Source organism: Pinus tabuliformis, chromosome 9, assembly GCF_031772625.1.
Source record: "Pinus tabuliformis cultivar Carrire ecotype Pingquan chromosome 9, CPIR1, whole genome shotgun sequence".
Taxonomy (NCBI): Eukaryota; Viridiplantae; Streptophyta; class Pinopsida; order Pinales; family Pinaceae; genus Pinus; species Pinus tabuliformis.
In genome coordinates, this window is record NC_142307.1 from 667,109,564 (window position 1) to 667,132,331 (window position 22,768).

Consider the following 22,768-nt stretch of genomic DNA (forward strand, 5'->3'; position numbering starts at 1 on the left):
CCCACCTCCAAGCAACCTAGTTGTCTCCTTTGATTGGAATCAACTAGGCAGACCCTGTTTACCAGATAGTGTACCATTCCGGATTATTGTTCAAATATATAGAATGGTTATGGCTGGTACCATCATAGATGAAGGGGCTCCTGTGAGTATCCTTTCCTTGACTGCTTGGAAAGCGCTTGGTTCGCCATCGCTTTTGCTTGAGATGAGAAATCTAACAGGCTTTGATAAAGGAACCAGTCGACCGTTAGGGATCCTTCCCAATGTACCCACAACATTGAGGGGGAAAACTGTTCAAATGAACATAATGGTAGTTCAAGGACCCCTGGATTATAATCTACTCCTTGGACGAGACTATATTTATTGCATGGGAGCGATTGTCTCCTCACTCTTTAGAGTAATGTGTTTTCCGCACGAAGGAAGAGTGGTCAAGCTCGTAGACCAGCTTTCATTCCCCGGTTCACGCATAGCAAATAGTCATATACCATCCCTAAATGGTCTTTTCACGCAAGAAATGTCTCAATCCCCAGTCCGTCCGCCCGATGAGCGCGAGTAATTCGGGGGACATGACTGAAACCCAGGGGCATGCACCCTGGTTTGCTTCAGCAGGAAAACTTCGGGTATAGGGTAGGTTTCCGCAAGAGTATATGACCTCCGTACTCTCGTCCGAGATTGGAAGAGGGAGTTGGACTGGAATAAGATTATCTTGTCAAAGTTATGTGGGTTGGCAGGCATTGTCACTCACCTTTGTTTATTTCGATAAACATCGTCGAAGAAGTGTTTTGTTTACGCCGTAAATAGAACAATCTTTGGTAACCTGTAAGAGGTAGACCTTTCCCGATGAAACAAATGTTTTAACGGAAAGAAGAAGAGGTAACCTTGAAACTCTGTTTTATACCTGGGGGCATGAAAACCTTTTGGCATGCAAGCGAAGAGCGACTATTTATTGTTTAAATTTGTAGGTCCTCTAACCCTTTAAACTCGTAGGATTGGCTGTTTCCTAACTTGCATCAAGAAAGGATGTGGGGCAAAACTTTAAAAGTTGCCGGTTTTATATATGAGACATTCTTATCACCCGACTGGATTAATCGCGCAGTTTTAGCGCAGACTTCATGCTCGTTAAAAAATAAAAATAAGCAATGAGCACATGTTCCCCCAGAGTTTAAGCTCATTAAAAAATGAACCAATTTCCGGTAAATAACCATTGTGAAAGTAATACTTCAGCCTTTAAAGCCTTGGTCGTGTTTGCACCGTCACCTCCACTTTTGCATTGGCCGATCATTCACATCCATTTGATTGTTTACCCATTTTGAGGAACAGCTGCGAAGAGTGATCTCACTAGCCATCCTTGTAACACTACCGTGATTGGAAAATTCTAAACCTTACCTGGAATCAGTTGCTACCCATTTTATCACTCGTTCCTCAAAAGACGAGTCTCCTTTAAGCTCTTTTCAATTGACTCGTAAAATATGAAAAGATTGCCAAGCCATTGGCCTCTCCAGCTCGTTAAAGGGACCGGAAGTGCTATCCCTCCTCTAAATTTTAATCTTTTTGGACCTGAGGGATTATTACACAAAAAGATCGAGCGCTTGTTTTGTTCGGCTCATTAAAAGTATCGAAAATTCATCCCTTCCGTATTGTTTTATACTTTTTCGGACTTAAGGGATTAAATGATGAAAAAGGAATTTTGGAGTTTCCTTTACGTTCCTTTTCAAACTCTCTAAAATTGAAAAGGACCGAGTTATCTTTGTCGTTAAACTCGTTAAAATTTTAATAGCGACAAACTTGTCTATAGACGAGAACGAGTTTCACTATCGCTAGGCTCGTTAAAACATAGCGATGGGTTTGCCCGAAGGGCAAATTATAGAACAAGCATATGTTATCCTCCTCAAGCTTGATAAAAATAAAGAGGTACTGGTCAGCAATGACTGGGGAAAAATTGGGAAGGAAACTTGAAGAAACTTTGTTGGTAGCAAGTCGCTCTTGAACATGACACTTTCACTCCGCATCCAAGTCGGGTTGGGTTGTTTCATTCACCGGTCACATAACCATGGTCCCATCATACCATCCACATTTGGGGTTAATTCTACCAATCCATCACGTCAGTGTCCCCGATATGTTCAAGAGAAGTCATTCAGAGAATTCACCTGTTTCTCACCCACTACAATACATTCATACTCCATTCTTTCATGACCGCCACCCTGAACCATATATCATCAGATCGTTTTCACCTCCATTAAAATCATTGGCTCCGTTCCGTGTCATTGATGTGGGATTCATTAAGGCCCTCCTGTGACGGATCACTTCTTGTCGACATCAGTTCATTATCCAAGAAGTTGATCTAGGAACACCCCGTTCAGTACTTTGAAGCTTGCATGCCTCAATGGCAAGTTTCTCACTTCCGGCTACAGGTTTACATCAATGACCTTCGACCGAAAGATTTTGCGTGGTGTTCGACGCCAAGTCCTTTATTCACACCACATGAATTTTATTGCAGTACCTTGAGGGTCATTATCATTATCGGTGATTCCTCTCACGCTTGTTAACAACTTATATCATTGGCTGGTAATCAAGCGATGTCTTTCCATGTTCGACTTCAGAACATCCCTCACATGGATAGACTTGTACTTCGAGTGAAGATCGAACGAGATTGAAGACCCCGGATCTAGTTTCATCCATCCGGGATGCGATATATATTCAGGAAAATAAGGACATCAAATGTACATCATTGTTGCACAGATAATCATCCAATCAAAGGGATGATGGCTCTATCAGAATCATCAGTCTACACTGAGACGATTGTCTGTCCTATGTACATGAAAATGAATTTATAAAGCTGAGCATGGGAATTCCCGCCTCAGCTAGATCATGAAAATATTATGAAGATAATGTATTGTATTGTATCTTATTACAGGTCTCCTCCCAGCTTGAAAGAACTTCGGATCCTCATAATAAAGCATTTCACCCGACATCAAAAGATTAACGACCTCATGCTTTAGGGGGCAACTGTTATAGACATTTTTGGGCACTACAACCCCAAGCATGAAATTTCCATATACCAAGGGCTCCTAAGTCCCTAAAAGTGTTGTTCTAACCCCTAAAGGAACAAGGTCAACTGATTACAGCTTCTCCCAGAAGTTCTCCATGAAAAACTGCTCAGAATTGGTCAAAACAAGATCATTTCAGCTGCTCCACAAGCCAGGTGCATTGCATCTCACCTAAGTACACTGTGTGGGTGCGTTGCATTTCAAAAAGACCTTCTATGGGGTGCGATGGGCGAGAAATGACAAATGGCAGTGTCATTCCGCGAGTTGGAGAGGCAATGGAAGCTTCCAGAAACTTCTCCTGTGACACTTGCCTTTCTGAATTCGACCAAGGATGAGTAAGAGATCATCAATCTCCAAGTGGAAGCAAGAACTATCAGAGGGAAGACACTAATCAAATCATAAGCTGACTCATCTCCCTTATAGATATCTATATATGGATCCCTCATCCCAGAGATCCAGAGGCTGGAATTTTGCATATTGTAAGGAATTGCTGTTGGTTTCTTGAGACAAACATCAGATTGTTGGGTGATCTAAGCTTTGTATGAGGTGAAAAGGGGCTTCCTTGCTGAGAGGTTGATGCTGGGTCAGAACAACTGGTTGTAACTCCTCTTGGCTTTTTCTTGTTTATCAATAAAAGCTATTCAAGTTTTCCTCCATACTTTTGTGTCATTCATGTTTGTTGCATTTATATGGTCAATTTACATCTGACCCTAGATTGTTTATGATTATAGATCCATGTCTTTCTATAGTGCTATGCTACTGTGATCTTACAGGTACTCTGTGAAGCTGGGCGTGCAAGGGAACAAGTAGCGAAAGATTATCAAAGAAGAGAGGAATCGAACCAGGAGATTAGCGCAAGACAAAGGTTGGTCTTCTTTGTTCCTCTCTATCTATACTTCATAAAGGAAAAACGAAAGTAGCTTTACTTTGTTTGTTTCTAAGGCAGCTGTCACACCTTAGTGGGATAAGCAGTTCTGAGTAGACACTTTTCCCTGTAACACCTTGGGAAGTTAATGTACCAATTAACCACCTCAAAGGCCACAAACATTTTTGGCATTTCATCTTTTAGGGTTAGGATCTTGGACCTCTAGGGTTCTTTATTTTTTTTTAAATATCATTATTTCATCCTCTTGTAATAGATTTTGTGAATACGTATAGCCACCATATGTCTCTATCTAGAAATATATGTCACCATTCTGGCTAGTTTGTGTTATACAATATTATGTTATTTCATTAATTGATAGAATTTGCATTTTCACCATATTATTGTAAAAACATAGCTACCAATCAAACACTTACTGAACTGAATTCTCACTTTTTAGAGGTAGCAAAAGATCATTAGATTTTGAAAAGTGTTGATTCAAAATACATCTTTTTTTTGGAGAATATCTTTTACACTTTACATTTTCTCAACTAATAATTTTTTTAAAATGTTAGTGCTTTTCATGTTGATTTCGAAAAATGATGATGTGGCATCAACCCTTTTTTTGGCTTATTTTTGACATTTTAAATTTTCTAATATATTAAGTATGGGTAATTTTTTTAAAATGTTGGTGATTTTCATGTCAACTTTGAAAAATGTTGATGCACCATAAAGCTTTTTTTCTTTTTCTTTTCGGGGGCATATTTTTGACACTTCAATTTTTTAATGTCTTAAATATGCAAAAAAAAAATGTTGGTTATTTAACCATTTTTCAAGTTGTCTTCTTCCTTTTTCTTCCTAAGATGCTTGTTTTTTAAGGGTTTTTCAAGTTTGTGTTTTTTATTTTTCCTTACAATGTTTTTTTATAATGAATTTTTATATAAATTTTTTTGCAAAGTTTAAAAAAATAATAAAAATAATATTTTGAAGTTATAATTTTTTAATATATTTATGTATAGTTAATTAATACTTCAATGCACATAAAATAATTGTCACTAAAAAGATAATAATTTTAAACAATTGACAAAAAATATACATTTTGCATATAGATATAATTAAAAAAATATACATTTCAAGACCTTTTTGCTGAAAATGACATGTCAAATAAATGATTTTTAAGGAAAAATTTGCACCAATTTTTTTTTTTTTAAATAACAATTTTAATGAAATTTGTATGAATATTATGTTTAGAAACCATAACATTTGATTTTTTTTTTCAAAAATAATGATTCTCATAGAATTTTAAGTATATATATATATATATATATATATATATATATATAGATAAGAAGTTAAAAACAACTTTAAAAAATAAATCAAAGTATCAAATTAAAACTAAATTGTTTAAAAAAAAACTGAAAAAAGCTTTTAAAACAAATACTAGAGGAAAAAATGCAAAAAAGAAAAATATAGCCAAAAAAAATTAAAATATTATAAATCAATAAAATCTAAATTTATATTTTATATATATATATATATATATGAAAAAATATATTTATAAAACGAAAATGTTATTAAAATTTAAATTTTTTAAAAAAGATATAAAACTATGAATAAAAAACATATACATATATTAAAAAAAAAGCATAAAAAATATAAAAATAGAACACAAAAAAATAAATTTAAAAATCCCCACATTGCCTAAGGGGGCCAAGGAAGGGTAGGAGTAGTTGTGCGCACAACTGCTTCGGGTCTTGACCTGACCTTTTTCGGGATTGGGGGCAATTTTTTTTTTGAATTTATTCTTTTAATATTTTAAATGTATTTATTTATTTTCAAATATTTTATTTTATTTTTTGTTTTTGTTTTCATTTTTTTTTAGGTTTTTTTTACGTTATATGTTTTCAATTTCTTTTATGTTTTTTTTAATACATATATGTTATTTTTTAATTTAGGCTAATGCGATCAATAATTATGATATGTCGACAAAAAGCTATAAGTGATTAGTACCGAAATATGTCTTTATAGATATATACATGTTTATATATATATATAAATATTCCAATTTATATTGTAAGTCAGGATCCAACGGATAATACGGAGGAGGTCAACATAAATCCCAATGCAGGAAAAGGTGTAGAAATAACGGAGGAGAAACAGTTTGATCAGTCAGTACTGAAAGGAGGATGCAAGCCTAAGTCAGCAAAGACAAAAAAGGTGGTCCTGGTTGACCCACAAACCCAGGGCCACAGGGACCACATGAGGACATATGGGTTGATCTGCAAATTTATGGGGATTTGGCCCAATGAGAAACTCCTCAAATCTTGGATAACATATGTTTGGAATCATAAAGGGGAAGTGGGTCTTCACCTATGCTCTAAAGGTTTTTTTACGGTTGTATTTGCTGAACTTGAAGAAAGGGATAAAATATTCGAAGGAGGCCCCTATTTTCTATCATTAGTAGGATTATACACGCATCCATGGAAGGAGAACTTCACACCATAACAAGAGACCTTCATCTTTATCTTAGTGTAGATGATACTGTACTCACTACCACTAGATTAGTACCTCCCAAAAGGTCTTGAAGTCATAGGTAACTTCCTGGGATGCTTTCTCAAACTCTTAGAGGAAACCCAACAAGGAAAATATACAATATATGCCAGGATATATGTGGATATGGGCATCTCCAGATCGCTCCCTGAGGTAGTCCAACTCAAGTTCTAGGATGATAGTTGGATTCAGAACATTTCCTATGAATAGATCCTATTCTGGTGACGATGATGCCATGAACATGGTCACATTATTATGGAATGCCCAATAAATGACCAACCCAAGCAAATAAAGCCTACTCTAGAAAGAGATGGTGATGTTTTCAAAAGGGAGAAGGCTATAAGTAAGCAACAACAATGAAACCATAGTGCGAACAGGGAGTCAAAAAATCGATATGAAGTGCTGACAGAAGAAACTCCTCAAACAGAGCCAGAGCAATAGCCCGAGAAGAAGATCCTCTAGAAAGAATAAACAAAGAGTGATCTTCCAAAAAAAGAATAGACACTGAAGCCACCCACACAGTCCCAAGAGAAGGAATTTGAGCATACCATCCCTCCACAATCAGACACAGATTTGGATATGACACCTAGCGAGATTGGGACTGAAGACCCATATTTGACGGAAATGTTTATGCAACTAGCCCACAAAATAGAAGAAGAGATATATCAACGACTTGAAAATTAGCCTCTTTGTGGGGGAAAAATCCTTTACATTACACAAATGAACAATTATTGGATGATTCAAATGAGAAAACCTCCTCTCTGTATATAGGAGTCTAAGGGGTCACAATATAATCAAAGCCGACATAACAATAATAATGTGAGGGCACAACGATAACAATAGTGGTCTTCTAGACCCCTTCCTCACTAGGATTCAAGAGGATTGAGACCATTTGTCAGTTGTTGGGGTAGCACCTCAACCCATAGAACTTTTGAGATTGGCACTAAACAGTGTCTCTGCGGAGTGGAAAATTTTTGTCCAATGTATATTAGGTAGAGACAAGCTACCATATTGGTACATGATGTTGGTTAACTTGCAACAAGAGGAATTGAGGTGATCTCTTCTAAAGAGCTCAATCAGTAACAATGACAACGAGCAGAAGCATGTGAAGGAGGAGGAGAATGTGGCCCTTACATCAAAGGATCTTAGTCAGGGACAAGGGGAGAAGAGAAAGAAGAACAAGAAGCTGTCAAAAATCAAGTGCTTCGGATGTGGTGAGCTTGGTCACTAGAGTACCCAGTGTCCTCTCAAGAAGAGGGACAAGGAGGAGAAGTAGGACCGATAAGAAGCATCAACAGAGATCGATAGGTTATCCTCTAGGCCAAAGGAAGATTTTAGCATGTTTGTTGATATTCCCCTAGGAGTGAAGTGGAAAGATTTGGTGATGTAGCTCTACAGCACTACAAATGGGAAGGATCTGTGAGGATTCCACCTCATGGATTGATACCTTGCTACGGGAGCCCAAAATTTTTAGTAGTAGGGTGGATCAATGGCAGTTGGTGTAGTCAGATGCCAGAGTGACAGTTGTAGAGACTAGTAGCAATTAGATGCTCGGGAGCATAGTGTAGAGTTGGCAGTAGTGTAGTTGGCAAAGTGAAGATTTAGCAGTAGCACATATTCTTCTGTGACAATGTAGATACTAGCAGCAGTCAAAGACTTGAGTGAAAGATTCATTATACTGATCATAGTTGATTCATTATTTTAAATGTTTTTCAATTGCAACAAAAACAGTGAGAGGGAGTTGTAATGTAGATACAGTGTTGGCAATAGCTCAATAGGGTCAATAGCATCACAGATGCAACATTTATCATAGTTTCACAATGGTTGTTGGGCAACATGGCTAGACATCAACAACGTGATAGGAGATGATGCAAAGACGTGGTTCTACTACAAGGTGAGTAGTAGAACTAGAACACATTCATTGCTAAGAGGGAGTGTTAGGTTTTTAGCATCGGATCTATTCTAACCACAAAATTTGGTGGAGAGGCTAGAATGCATGAGACCTCCAAAATCCAAAAATCGTTTATGGAAATTCCACCTAGAAATGACTTAATTAGATTATTAACTAGTTTTTTAATGTTTCCTGAGTCTAAACTTAGGGAATATGGTTAATTAATTAGTATTCATTAATTCAAAGCGTGAATGATCTAGAAACTCACACATATCAACTCCAAGATGATCCTAGGTCTCAATTATGTTTTAATCTTGGCCACAAGTTCCCCAACAAAGGATTATAAGAGGAGGTCGATGTGGTGATGGACAATACACTTGAGTAGTTCTATTTCATGAGCAAATCGACTTCCTAAATAGAAACAACCAGTTATTGGAGAGAGAGCTAGTGAGATTGATGCAATGAGAGAGGGGAAGAGATAGTGAAGCCAGAGGAAGGTTTCTAGTACCGGGGAGTCCATTCACAGAGAGGCAAGAGAGCCTCAAAGAGGCTGACATTGGGGTAGAATAATAGCCTCTAGAGGCAAAGTTAATTTACTAGGAGAGATTGACGTTTTTAGTTCCAATGGATGGGAAGGAGTCCTAGAGTGTTAGAGAAGCATCTTTGTGGTCAAAAAAATGAATAATGACTTCATCAGAGTCTAGTTTGAGGCTAGACTCCCAAACAACTATGCAGAGCAGTGAAAAGACTGACATAAAGGCTCAAAGGGACAAAATTTTGAAGGAATGTTTTCCAAGGAGATTGCCTCTTAGGTCAAGAAAATTCCTCTCCAAATTTTTTGACAGTATTTCTCTGTAGGATTTCCAGTTTCAGCATCTCGTTGTACTCAAATTATTTCAATACTTCATAATAATAAAACCCTTAGATGCTAGACGAGTTTTCCGAAGTTAGGCTTTTTCGGTGACTTTTGTCCAAAAATCACCGTGTTATTTTATGTGTGTGTGCTAGCATTTCTTCCAGTGTTTCTTCTTTTGCAATTTTATTTCTATAGGTTGCAGTGTGATTTATTTAGTATTTTTTGTAGCAAATAATAAATAAATTGTTAAATTAAATTAATAATTAGGAGAATAATTTCCAATTGTTGCAACAGGATTCTAGTTTGGAATTTTCACACCTCCATCTTTTTTTCTCCCTCTCCCTCTCTTACTCTTCTCTACCTCTCTCACTTCTCTCCATCTCTCCCTTGTCACTCCCCCTATCTCTCCACCTCTATCACTCTGTCTTTTTTCTTCCCTCCTATATATATATATATATATATATATATATATATATATATATATATATATATAGATATAGAGTTAATATATATCATGATATATTAATATATATTATAGTACCACAAATTTAATATTGTATTAATCCAAAGTTATTATATATAATGATATTAATATTATAATATATTAATATGAATATTATATTTAATAACAATATTAATATTAGGGTTAATAAAAAACCCCAATGGTTATCTCAATTCATCAAGTTCTCGTTGCTAAGTATCTTGCCTATTGGGAGGTCAAATATCCTCAACGCCCTTGGGGTTAGGCCCTACTTGTTTCGCCGGAGGGTAGATCCCTTCAAGTTGATTAGCCTAGCTTTTCCCATGGACATAACAACCACCTAGTGTCTATGAACTACCTTAAAATATTAGGGTTAATAATGTTTTTTGCATGGTATTAATAATAATTTTTCCCATGGTATTTGGCCCATAGGATTCACCTAAATAAAACATCTTTTTTGAGTGTTCATAAGTATAAAGAGGTTTATTGAGTAAATATAAAAAGAGGCTTTTTATTTACCATACTATATCATAGCTCTTCTGAGCATCAGAAGTTGTACTTTGAGGAGAAGTTGAGATGCACTAGGATGCAAAAGGGGGAAGGCATAAACCCCTTCCTCACCATGATTTAGGAGGTTCGAGACCAATTGTCAACTTTTGGGGCAATGCCTCAACCCACAGAGCTTGTGAGATTGGCACTAACCAATGTCTCTAAGAGTGGCAAGTTTTTGTCCAAAGTATATTAGGAAGAGACAAGCTACCATATTGGGACATGATGTGGGTTAAATTGTAGCAGGAGGAATTGAAGCGAGCTCTTCTAAAGAAATCCATCAGTTACAACAAAAGTGGGCAAAAGCAGGGGAGGAGGAGGAGAATTTGGCCCTTGCATCGAAGGGTCCCAATCAAGGACAGGGCGAGCAAAGAAAGAAGAAGAAGGACATGTCAAGGGTCAATTTCTTCAGATGTGGTGAGATTGGTCACTATAGTACCCAATGTCCTTTCAGGAAGAAGGATAAGGAGGGGAAGAAATACCAAGAGGCAGCATCAACAGAGATTGATATGCTATCCTCCATGTTGGAGGAAGGTTTCGCCATGTTTGTTGATGTTCCCCTAGGAGTGAAGTGGGGAGATCTGGTGCTGTAGCCCTAGAATGCTACATATGGGTAGGATCCACGAGGAATCCACCTCATGGATCAATACCTTGCTATGAGAGCACACAATTTTGAGTAGCGGGATGTATTAGTGGCATTTGGTGCAATCAGATGCCAGAGTGACAGTTGCAGAGAATAGTAGCAGTCATATGTTGGAGAGTGCAGTGAGAGTTGGCAAAAATGCAGTTGGCAATGTGCAAATTCAGAAGCAATGCAAATTCTTCCGTGATAGAGTAGATACTATTGGAAAAAGTAACTCTGTTCAGTATTCAACAGTGTACTTGATTCATTATGTAATGTACTTGTCAAAAGAATAAAGAAGAGAATTTTTATTATTATTGTTGTAACTTATTAAATCATGGGTTTAATGCTTGGGTCATCATATTTTAGGTAAAAGTCCCCATTGAGGACTTTTAAGATTTATTCTAAGTCTAAATAATTATTGTACATTTAAAGAGACCCTTCTTAGGATTTTGAATAATGTAAATTGTTTTAGTATTGAGTCAAAAATGAATTATGGAACCTCCACACAATGTCGACCTAAAAGAAGAAAAAGTTGGCATAGGGACCCATTAGACCCCACAAGAAGTCTATAAAAGGAAGGACTTTGAATTCATTTGGAGCATCACTTCTCATCTTCTCATATACTAGGCAGAAGCGTGAAAATCTATTTGCTCGGCAGAAGTGCGAAGTAGGAAGCTGGGAAAGTATGTTGTCGGAAAGCTGAAGTGAATGCCCATTTGGGTGAGTCTAAGGAGAAGAGAAAAATATAACTTTTGGTGGTGGTATCACTCTATTTCGTGTTCTAGATTGGGAGATTGAAGTCTTCCAAGTTGGACTGCTACGAGAAGCTCTTGGCTGCTGCAAGTTTCTGCATAGTCAAAGTTTCTCAAAAGAGGTCCATCTTTTGGAGGTTGACTTGGTGTGGAGGGAAGGTTTGGTCTTGGTCTAGGATGAAGAGTGTCAAATAATATTATTGAAAGGAAGAATTGCTTTGACTGGGTTTTCCCTCGAGGGGAGTTTTTCCCTGGCATGTGCCCACATCTTGTATCCATTGCTTATGTATTGTTGCTTTTGGTAATTTATTGATAAGCTAAAGAAAAAAGATATAAAGAATCTTAATAATAAGAAACATCACAAGTAATTGTCAAGATCGAGAAAATATTTACTGCCTTTCTGATTTTCCAACATGGTATCAAAGCTTTGGTGAAGAACGAAGAAAAGGGTACATCCATTCATATGCACTATCTCAAGGAAAGAGTATATCATATTCAAGGAAGATGTCTAAATATATCAAGGGTGAGAACAAGCTTGAAGGAGCATCTAACCTCAGATCCCGGAAGAAGAGGATCGACCTAATCCTCGAGAAGAATAAGGTGCTAGATTTGGTAAAAGGAAATGTAAAGAAGCCTACTAAAGAAGGTAGTGATGCTGACAAAGCGAAATTCTGGGATCTAGAATTTGTGGCCATGACTCTAATGGTAGAAGGAATAAAATACAATCTTGTCCCATTCATAGCTAAGATTGATCATGCTTAGGAGATGTATGAAGCCTTGTCAAAGCTATTCACTACTAAGAATATTGGTCAAGTAGCAAGTTTAAAGAATGAGATGAGGAATATGAAGATGGAAAAAGAATATACTATTGCAATGTTCTTTGTGAAGATAGCTAGACTCAGGGATGATATTTTAGCCATCAATGAGATTATTCTGAAAAACTAATTGGTGGTCACTCCTATATTAGGATTTCCACCCACTTGGAGTGCGTTTGCTTCAGGTCTCAACAGTTGGAAGGTAGCTCCCACCTTTGAAGAATTATGGACCGAATGTAGACAAGATGAATTAAGGATATCAATGGTTGCCAATCGTGAAGAAGTACCAAATGCTTATGTTTCTCATCATAAAGGGAAGATATCGAAGGGACGAAGGAAGAAAGTTGACATGTCTCAAATACAGTGCTATCAATGTCATAAGAAGTGTCACTATAAGAGTGACTACCCCGACAATCCAAGGAATATGAAGAGAGGAAGAGATCAAGCCAACTTTGTTGAAGAAGGAGACTCAAAGGAAGTTAAGCCTGGAAAATTTGACATTAGGGACTTACACTATTAATTAATTTTCTTTACATAACTTGTTTTATATGTTTTACAATTTATATGTTTTTAACATATCTTTGGAAAATACATTTTTGTATTGCTTTAAGTTTGTAGGTTTCCCTCTATATTTGGAGGGAGCTCCCAAAAACTCTCAAAGATAAGTATCGCATCTCTTTTTTAGTTTTGGGTTCATGTACTTATTCAGTTTTGATTATATCAAACACTAATCACCTTTCTCCCTCTGTTGTTTTGATTAGGAGAAACATCTGCAGGAAGGAGGATCTCTTAAGACAAGGTTAGCCAAGAATCAAAGGTATGCTTTGAATTCATTGATTGAAAATATATTCATTTGATGATCTATTGCTAACCTTGTTATGATTTGCAGTATTGAATCCTAGTGATTGTCGTTTAGGTGATTGATCTCTTGATAAATCTTCCCAACTCACTCTTATCTGATTTGGTAGAATAATAGGCACGTTCTAGAAAACCCTAACTAAAGGGTATGATATTGTCACTGTTTGAAATCATGAGTTGATTAGGGATATTGTGAAATGCTAGTTGAAGTCTTATTGATGAAGTCATGTTTGGTATTTTGGTATGATCGGGAGATCATCACTTGTTAAGATGGAATGATAATGTCTAAAATATCGGAACATTTGTAGTTATGGTAATGTAGGGTTTGCTATGTTTCATCATTGGAACCCTAGTTCATTAGGGTTTGCTAGAATATGTGTTCTACATTGCAACTATAATTCATTAGGGTTTGATGAAATGTGTGAGAAATACCCTTATATTATCTTAGAATTGATTTACTTGGTATGTGTGTATTGTCTGGTGAAATGCTAGTATAATCAAATGATTGTGTGTCTAACTCATATTTGATATTGTTAAGAAGTTGGGTTTGACTAACACATGATATGAAATGTCTTTTCATTTAGGCATATATAGATATGTCATTTTGGTTGAATCCCTAGCTTGGTCTAAGTTAGATGTATTTATGTTATTGGGCATGTGATATGCTTATGCATGGTTATGAATTCTTAGATATGTGTGATAACCGAGCCATTGATGGTCATGAATCTTAGGATTTAATGAAGTCCTTGAGTTAAATTATAGGATGTTGATGTTAGGAAATCTAGGCTGTTATAGTTAAACCCTAGTAGTGATATTGTCTAATGTGAAATACAGTAGTTCTGAGATTTATGCATGAAATGATTGTTGAGATTGAAAATATAAGGTTTTGGAATTAAACCTTAATCAAAGTAAAATCTATGGAATATGATGATTTGAGATTTGTATAAGATTGTTGAATTTGTGAAAACGAAAATATAGGGTTTGCAAATAACCTTAGTAGTAGTTGGTCATGTTAGTGGCTAATTGATGGTTGATTGAAAATCTAGGGGTTTGGAACTAGCCATGTTGGAATCTAGTTAGGTTAATGATAAGCTGTGATTAACTTTGGTTGATTCTTTTATATGAAATCTAGGATTTGTATGAATCCCTAGTGAGAATTCTAACACATGTATTTTGGAAGGTTTTTATATGGTTTGTAGATCCATATTTATGTGAATGGTTTCTAGGGTTTGAAGACACATAGAAACCTTAGATGCAATGAATGATCTTATGAAGGAGTCTGGGTGTATAAATTCCCTAGCAAGATGTTGAAGAGAATATGTCTCATGTTTATAATTAAGTCTTGGTATATGGTATGAATAAAGTTGAAATACTTTTGTGATTTTGATCTGGCTAATATCATGCTTCTATAGTTTTGGTTGTACTTTCTATTTAAGTTGTGTAGGAACAAAATCTTCAACTTGGTGAAGATGCTCGATGTGACAATAAAGTTGTGCAGGTACAAAATCTTCAACTTGGTGAAGATGCTCAGTGTAATAAGAAAGTTGTGCTGGTACACAATCTTCAACTTGGTGAAGATGTGATGAGCATGATGGGGATGATGATAACTCTGATGAAATGGTTGGCAACCATGAAATATTATCATATGTTAAAAAGAAGAAGCTAATCTCCTGGAGGAAGCATAAAAAGAAGAGATCTCTCTAAGATTAAGTGGGAGTACAGATAAAGAGGTGCTTCCTCGTTGAGAGGGTTTGTCAGATATGGTTCTCTGCTTCATGTGTCATGCAGTAGACTAAGACTAACAACCATAAGTTTGAGTGCAGTCCATTAAAAAAGAAAAGGAAATTAGAGAATGCATTTTGAAGTGCTATTAAAAGAAGGAAAGGAGGATCTGACTGAAGAATATGTTGTTGTATATGAAGTAGGAATAAAGATGTATGATTGAGGAATCTTCTGTCAAATATTTGGTTGATAGTCCTACTATGGAAAGTGAGAAGCAACATTTGTTTCTTGGAAGACCCCAAAGGTTTGTATTTGATTATGTACATGCAAAAGTATATTATTGATTGGGGTTGTGTTTGTACATATGAATCTTTCGAAGGAAATAATGGTGGTTACCAATGAGTTTGATTGGGAGAGATTGGTCGTTCTTGATCTGCTGGATCAAGGGGTTTTGAGGCTTTGTGAGTGAAGCATTGCCTCATAAGCCATCTAGCCGACACATTGTGTTGATGTCTAGAAGTTGGAAAGGCAGTGTTGATCATTGAGCTCTGTTTTGGATACACACCTGGATTTTTGAGTTGATGGTTAGCAAGTAAGCCTAATGGTACCTAAAGGGGCTAAAATCTTGAGTCCATATTAGTCCCACCTAGATATATTTCACTGGTTAGGAATCTAGTCCATGGCATTGCGCTGCCTAAACTATTGAGTGACTAGTTGGATAGATTGCCCTAGTGAGAAATCTAGTCCATGGCATTGTGATGCCTAAAGTTCTTCATGGTTCATATAGTTTGAGATCTTCCATTGTATATGTAAATTATGAATACCTCCCTAGTTAAGAGAGAGTGTTGGAAAAGGTAACTATGTTCGGTCTTCAACAATGTACTTGAGTCATTATGTAATGTACTTGTCAAAAGAATAAAGAAAAGAATTTTTATTATTCTTGTTATGACTTATTAAAGCATGCATTTTATGCTTGGGTCACCATGGTTTAGGTCAAATCCCCCATTCAAGACTTCTGGGATTTATTCTGAGTCTATAGAATTATTGTACATTTAAAGAGACCCTTCTTGGGATTTTGAATCATGTAAATCGATTTAGTATTGAGTCAAATATGAATTATGGAACCTCCAAACCATGTTGGCCTAAGAGAATGTCAAGTCAGCCTAAGGACCTATTCGACCCCATAAGAAGCCCATAAAAGGAACAACTTTGAATTCATTTGGAGCATCACTTCTCATCTATTGGGAAGAAGTGTGAATTTTTTTTTCCTGGGCAGAAGTGCGATGTAGGAAGCTGGGAAAATCTATTGCTGGGAAGCTGAAGTAAATCCGAGTTTAGGTGTGTCTAAGGAGAAGAAAAAAATCAAAATTTTGGTGGTAGTCTCACTCTGTTTTGTGTTCTAGATTGAGAGATCGAAGTCTTACAACTTGGACTACTTTCCTGAGTTGCTGGTTGCCACATAGTCGAAGTTGATGGGAAGAAGTCCATCTTATGGAGGCTGACTTGGTGTGGAGGGAAGGTTTGGTCTTCGTCTAGGGTGAAGATTCTCAAAGAATACTATTGAAAGGAATAATTACTTTGACTGGGTTTTCCCCTCGAGGGGGGTTTTCCCTGGCATGTGCCTACATCTTGTATCCATTGTTTTATGCATTGCTACTTTTGGTAATGGCTTGATGAACTAAAGAAAGAAGATATAAAGAATTGTAATAATAAGAAAAATCACAAGTAATTATCAAGATCGATAAAATATTTATTTCCTTTTTGGTTTTCTAATATATACTAGCAGTAGTGAGAGATTTGGGTTATAGATGCATTATACTGATTACAGTTGATCCAATATTTTGGATGTTTTTCAGTTGTAACAGCAACATATGAGAGGGAGTTGCAGTGTAGATGTAGTGTTGGAAGAATTTTAGCATGGTTAACAGTAACATAGATGTAGTGTATATCAGAGTTGTGCAATGGTTGGTGGGTAGCATGGCTAGACATCAACAACGTGACAAGAGATCATGCAGAGAAAGGGTGCTGCTACGGGGTGAGCAGTAGCACTAAAACACATTCCTCACTAAGAGGTAGTGTTATTTTTTATAGCATCGGATATGTTCGAGCCACAAACATCGGTGGAGAGTCTAGAATATATGAGATCTCCCAAATCCATATATTGTTTCTAGAAATTCCACCTAGAAATGACTTAATTAGATTATTAACCAGTTTTTAAATATTTCCAAAGTCTAAACTTAGGGAATATGGTTAATTAATCAGTATTAATTAAGTCAAGGTGTGAATGATCTAGAAACTCACACGGATCGACTCCAAGATGATCCTAGCAATCGATTATGCTTGAATCTGGGTCGTTGGTGCCCCAACCTAGGATTATAAGAGGAGGTCGATGTGGTGATGGAAAATACACTTGAGCAATTTGATTTCATAAGAAGATCGTTTTCATGAATAACAACAGTCAGTTATTGGAGAGAGAGCTAGTGAGATTGAAGCAGTGAGAGAGGGGCAAAGACAGTGAAGTCGGAGGATGGTTTCCTGATCTAGTGAGTGCATTTGCAGAGAGGCAAGAGAGCCACAAATAGGTTGATGTTGGGGCAGAATAATAGCCTCTAGAGGTTAAGTCTATTTTCTATGAGAGATTGATGCTTTCAGTTCCAGAGGTCGGGAAGGAGTCCCAGAGTGGCGGAGAAGCATCTTTCTAGTTAGCAGAAGGCGTAATGACTTCATCAGAGTCCAGTCTGAGGCTAGACATCTAGCCAGCTATGCAAATACTGACGTAGAGGCTTAGAGGGTCGAAATTCTGAAGGCATGTATTGCTGGGAGATTGCGTGTGGGGTGAGGAAAATTCCTCTCCATATTTTTTTTAGTATTTCTCTGTAATATTTCTAGTTTCAGCATCCAGTTGTACTCAAATCATTTCACTGCTACATAATAATAAAACCCTTAGTTGTTGCACTGGTTTTCCCAAGTTGGGTTTTTCCAAGGACTTTTGTCCATAAATAATTATGTTATTTTATGTATGTATTCTAGAATTTATTCCAACATTTATTCTTTGGTTTTTTTATTTGTGTGGGTTGCGGGGTGATTTATTCAGTATTTGTTGTAGCAAATAGTAAATAAATTATTAAATTAAATTAACAATTAGGAGAATAATTTCCAGTTGGTGCAATACGATTCCATGTTGGAATTTTCACACCTCCATCTTTATGACTCCCTCTCCATCTCTTACCCTTCTCTACCTCTCTCACTCCTCTCCCTCTCTCTCTCATCATTCCTCCTCTCCCTTCTCTTTTAGTTTATGTCCATCTCTCCCTTGTCATTCGCCCTATCTCTCCACCTCTATCACTCTATGTCTTTATTCTTCCCTCCCATATAGATCTAGAGTTAATATATATCATGATATATTAATATATATTATAATATAGCAAATTTAATATTGTATTAATCCAAAATTAAAATTTAATAATATTAATATTATAATATATTAATATGAATATTAGATTTAATAACAATATTAATATTAATATTAGGGTTAACAATATTTTTTTACATGGTATTAATAATAATTTGGCCCATGGTATTTGGGGCATAGGATTCACCGGAATAAAACCTCTTAGTGTTCATTTATTTATCTTATCTCTATCTCTTTTAGTTACAAAGATATTTGACCCATAGGCTTGTCATATAATTAGATGTTTTTTTTCTAATTAAGACTAACCTAAGTACCCACGGGGGATTTGAACCAGTGACCTATCACAAGGAGTGGCCTAACAACGCACCCATTCACCATCAATCCAAAGCCCCGTGGGCGTCATATAATTAGATGTTGTTTTCTAATCTTATTTGATATATTTGTATCTATTTACCATAACTTTTTATACCTCTTTTATATATACTTATTTATCATACATCTTTTTCATATAATTAGATGTTGTTTTCTAATCTTATTTGATATATTTGTATCTATTTACCATAACTTTTTATACCTCTTTTATATATACTTATTTATCATACATCTTTTATAAATATGGTATTCAGCCCATGGTATTAATAATAATTTGTCCTATGGTCTTTGGCATATAGGATTCACCTAATAAAACCTCTTTTTTGAGTTTTCGTAAATATAAAGAGGTTTATGGAGTAAATATAAAAAGAGGTTTTATTTATTTACCATACCTAATTTATTTATATTTTTATCTATTTACCATACTTCTCAAATAAGTATATATATATATATATATATACCTACCATATCTCTAGTTTATTTATATTTTTAGTTAATTAACATACTAAACTGTAAAGCACCTCTTGATGCAATGAATAGTCAAATATACAAAACTACACATCTCAACAATATTCTGTATATAAAAATATCCAATTATATAAATTTAAATATAAATCATTTATATATATTTATACAAAATTTTAAGTAGCTGATTTATTTTTTTTAAATGATAATAAATCAACTTACCTATGCAATATAATGATGGCTACTTACTCATTATACAACTGAATTACGATAAATTCTGCCCTGTATAAAAATAATGAAACGAACCTCACTCACCAGGTTCAATGTCAAAGCACTCTCCTTTGTAGATAACTCTATTATTAATGGCTTCCATTCACAACGTCAACCTTCTTTGTCAGTAGCTTTCTTTTGGTATCTTCCCATTGACCGCCGTTGTCTCCTTTGTGGGTGACTTTCGGTATTAGTGGGCTTCCATTGTCGATGCATTATATTGTAAATAAATGACATGGTTTGTCATTTCAATGGCCTCTGTCCACCGCATTGTCTCTGTCGATGACTTGAATTATTGTGCAAAGTTCAAGATTCAGAGTATCGCAATTTTTCAATATCTTTGTGTTTTTTTACTTTTTTAATCTTAAAAAATCGTAATTGGAGCAGCATTGGAGTACATCCTCTTGACTTGTCAATGTCTCTTTATTGTACATAGGTTGTAATCTGGAATTGCATCACAGCTTGTTCGGTGCATTATGTGTTGAAATAGGAATTGTCGAGGAATTGTCTGGACCACCAAAAGTAGCTGGAATCTGGGTAAAAAAATTTCAAAAAATTTGGAAAAAATTTGGTAGAGGCAGTGTTTGAATCGTGTTTTTGATGGTGGAAATGGATTCAGCGCCATCAAAAATGTCTAGAACCCCTAAGATTTTGAAATTTAACAACTATAACTTAAATTTACAAAAATCCTTACCAGATTTTCTCTAAATATACCCTGAATTTCCATAACTTTCCAAAAACTCCTCAACTGCAAGGACAAATCCACCCTCGATAATGCAGATTAATGAAATGATGAGCATTTTTGAGTGACACGATTGTATATTTTCCTAACATAACTAAAAATAAAGTTAGTGTTTTGAAAATATTTAAACATTCAACGACTTAAAAGTATGTTTTTGCCTATCTTTTAATCAAATTTCACCAAACCTAAAAGAATTATGGAAAAAAAAACCATCGAATTACGATAGTACCTAATGTATTGAAAAAAGAGAACATCGTATTACGATAGCTAAGTAGTATGTAGTATTGTTCACACTTTGCTTATTAGTGCCGGCTCGGCCTCCGCATATAGTTCAAAACTTTTTTTTTACCGCTATTTTTTCAAATCATTTCTAGTTTTGTGAATATATTTTTTTCCAATTTTTTTTTTTTTTATATATGGAAAATTTATTATTATTTTTCGGTGTTATTCTCCAATGTAAACTGACTCATCATTTTTATTTAAAGAAAATTGCACTACTTGGAATAACCCAGGTGGTTATAAGGGGGCAGGCTTTCACACATGATGCCTCTAGGTCTTGGGCCTGTTTCCTTACGTTCCAGAGAGATGAACTCTTAGCCAAGCAAAAGGAGTTTTCGGGATACTCAAATTTATTTTAATAAAAATATAAAATTATATACTATTTTTTGCCAATTTTCGGTTCTGAGGCACCCGTGTCGTGTAAACTGTATATATAATCCTCGCATTCGTTCTTGGTTGTGAGGCTCGCGATCTATTTAAACGCATTCAGTCTCGCATGTATTCGGTGATCTATTTAAGCTATATACATAATCGTCGCATTCGATCTTGGCTGTGAGGCTCGCATTTATTTGGTGATCTATATAAGCACATTCGGTCTCACACTGTTTTGGTGATTTATTTAAACGCATTTGGTGATCTATTTAAACTATATATATAATCCTCGCATTCAACTAGATTCGAGGCTCGCATATATTTGGTGATCTATTTAAATGTATTCGGTCCCACTTCGGTTCTGAGGCTCGCATATATTCGGCGATCTATTTAAACACATTCGGTCCCGCTTCAGTTCTAAGGCTCCAGTATCGCGTAAACTGTATATATAATCCTCGCATTCATTCTTGGTTGTGAGGCTAGCAATCTATTTAAACGCATTCGGTCTCACATGTATTTGGTGATCTATTTAAACGCATATATTCGGTGATCTATTTAATCTGTATACATAATCCTCGCATTCAATCTTGGTTGTGAGGCTTGCATTTATTTGGTGATCTATATAAACTCATTCGGTCTTGCACTTTTTCGGTGATTTATTTAAATGCATTCGGTGATCTATTTAAACTATATATAATCCTCGCATTCAACCGGATTCGGTATATATAATCCTTGCTTTTGATCTTGGTTGTGAGGCTCGCATATATTCGGTGATCTATTTAAATGCATTCGGTCCCACTTCGGTTCTGAGGCTCCAGTATCGTGTAAACTGTATATATAATCATCGCATTCGATCTTGGTTGTGGGGCTCACATATATAAATGCATTCGGTGATCTTGATTCTGAGGCTCGCTCGCCCTTCAGTGATCTTGGTTCTGAGGCTTGCATTCAAATAATAAGGGTCTTTCTGGTGATCTTGGGTCCATCAACGGCATCTTCTGAACTCGATCCAATCCGGTGTGCGGGCTGTGATGGGCACGTGCGAGGTTTGATATCAGGTGCACACTTTCCTTTCCTTATCTTTTTCTAATACATATTTGCTCATATATTTTCAAATATGAATATTTCACCACAGCTTCCAAAGATTACCAAACGCAGACCTAGCACAGTTACTCTACAAGGCCTTTATGAGTATATAGAATCTGTAGATAAACGTAGAGAAGAAAGAGAAGTCAAGCTACAAACAGAGTTAGAAGCCATGTTGGCAAATAAATTTGCATCTCTTGAAGACACAATCCAAAAACAAATAGAAAATAAAATAGAACTATTGGAGAATAAAATGGTGGCAATAGAGATTAGGTTGCAGGTTATAGAAAAACAAAACCAAGATACTAACCAAACATCCTAGCAAGGAAATGCTTTAGAGAGCCTTAAAATGAAGGACATTATTAAAAATCTAGAAGAAAAAGTTAATAGCCGTCTCACCCTAAATAATATGGTAGATAAATTAGACATCAAGCCAATTAAAGACAAAATGAACAAATTAATAGAATTAGACCATGAGCGTAACAAAAGGGCCTTGAATCTTATAATCTTTGATTTAAAAGAGGAGGTAAATGAGGATACTTTAGCCATAGCCAAGAAAAAACTACATAATAAATTACAAATTGATACAATGTGTCTCACAGAAGCAACTAGGTTGGGGAAATTAACTGAAAATAAAGGAAGACTAATCCGTATAAAGGTGAGCTCTACTGATCATAAGTATGACATACTTAGCAAAACCTCAAGTCTAAAAGGAACACGAATATTTGTAAATGAAGATCTCATCCCAAAAGATCAAGCAGAATT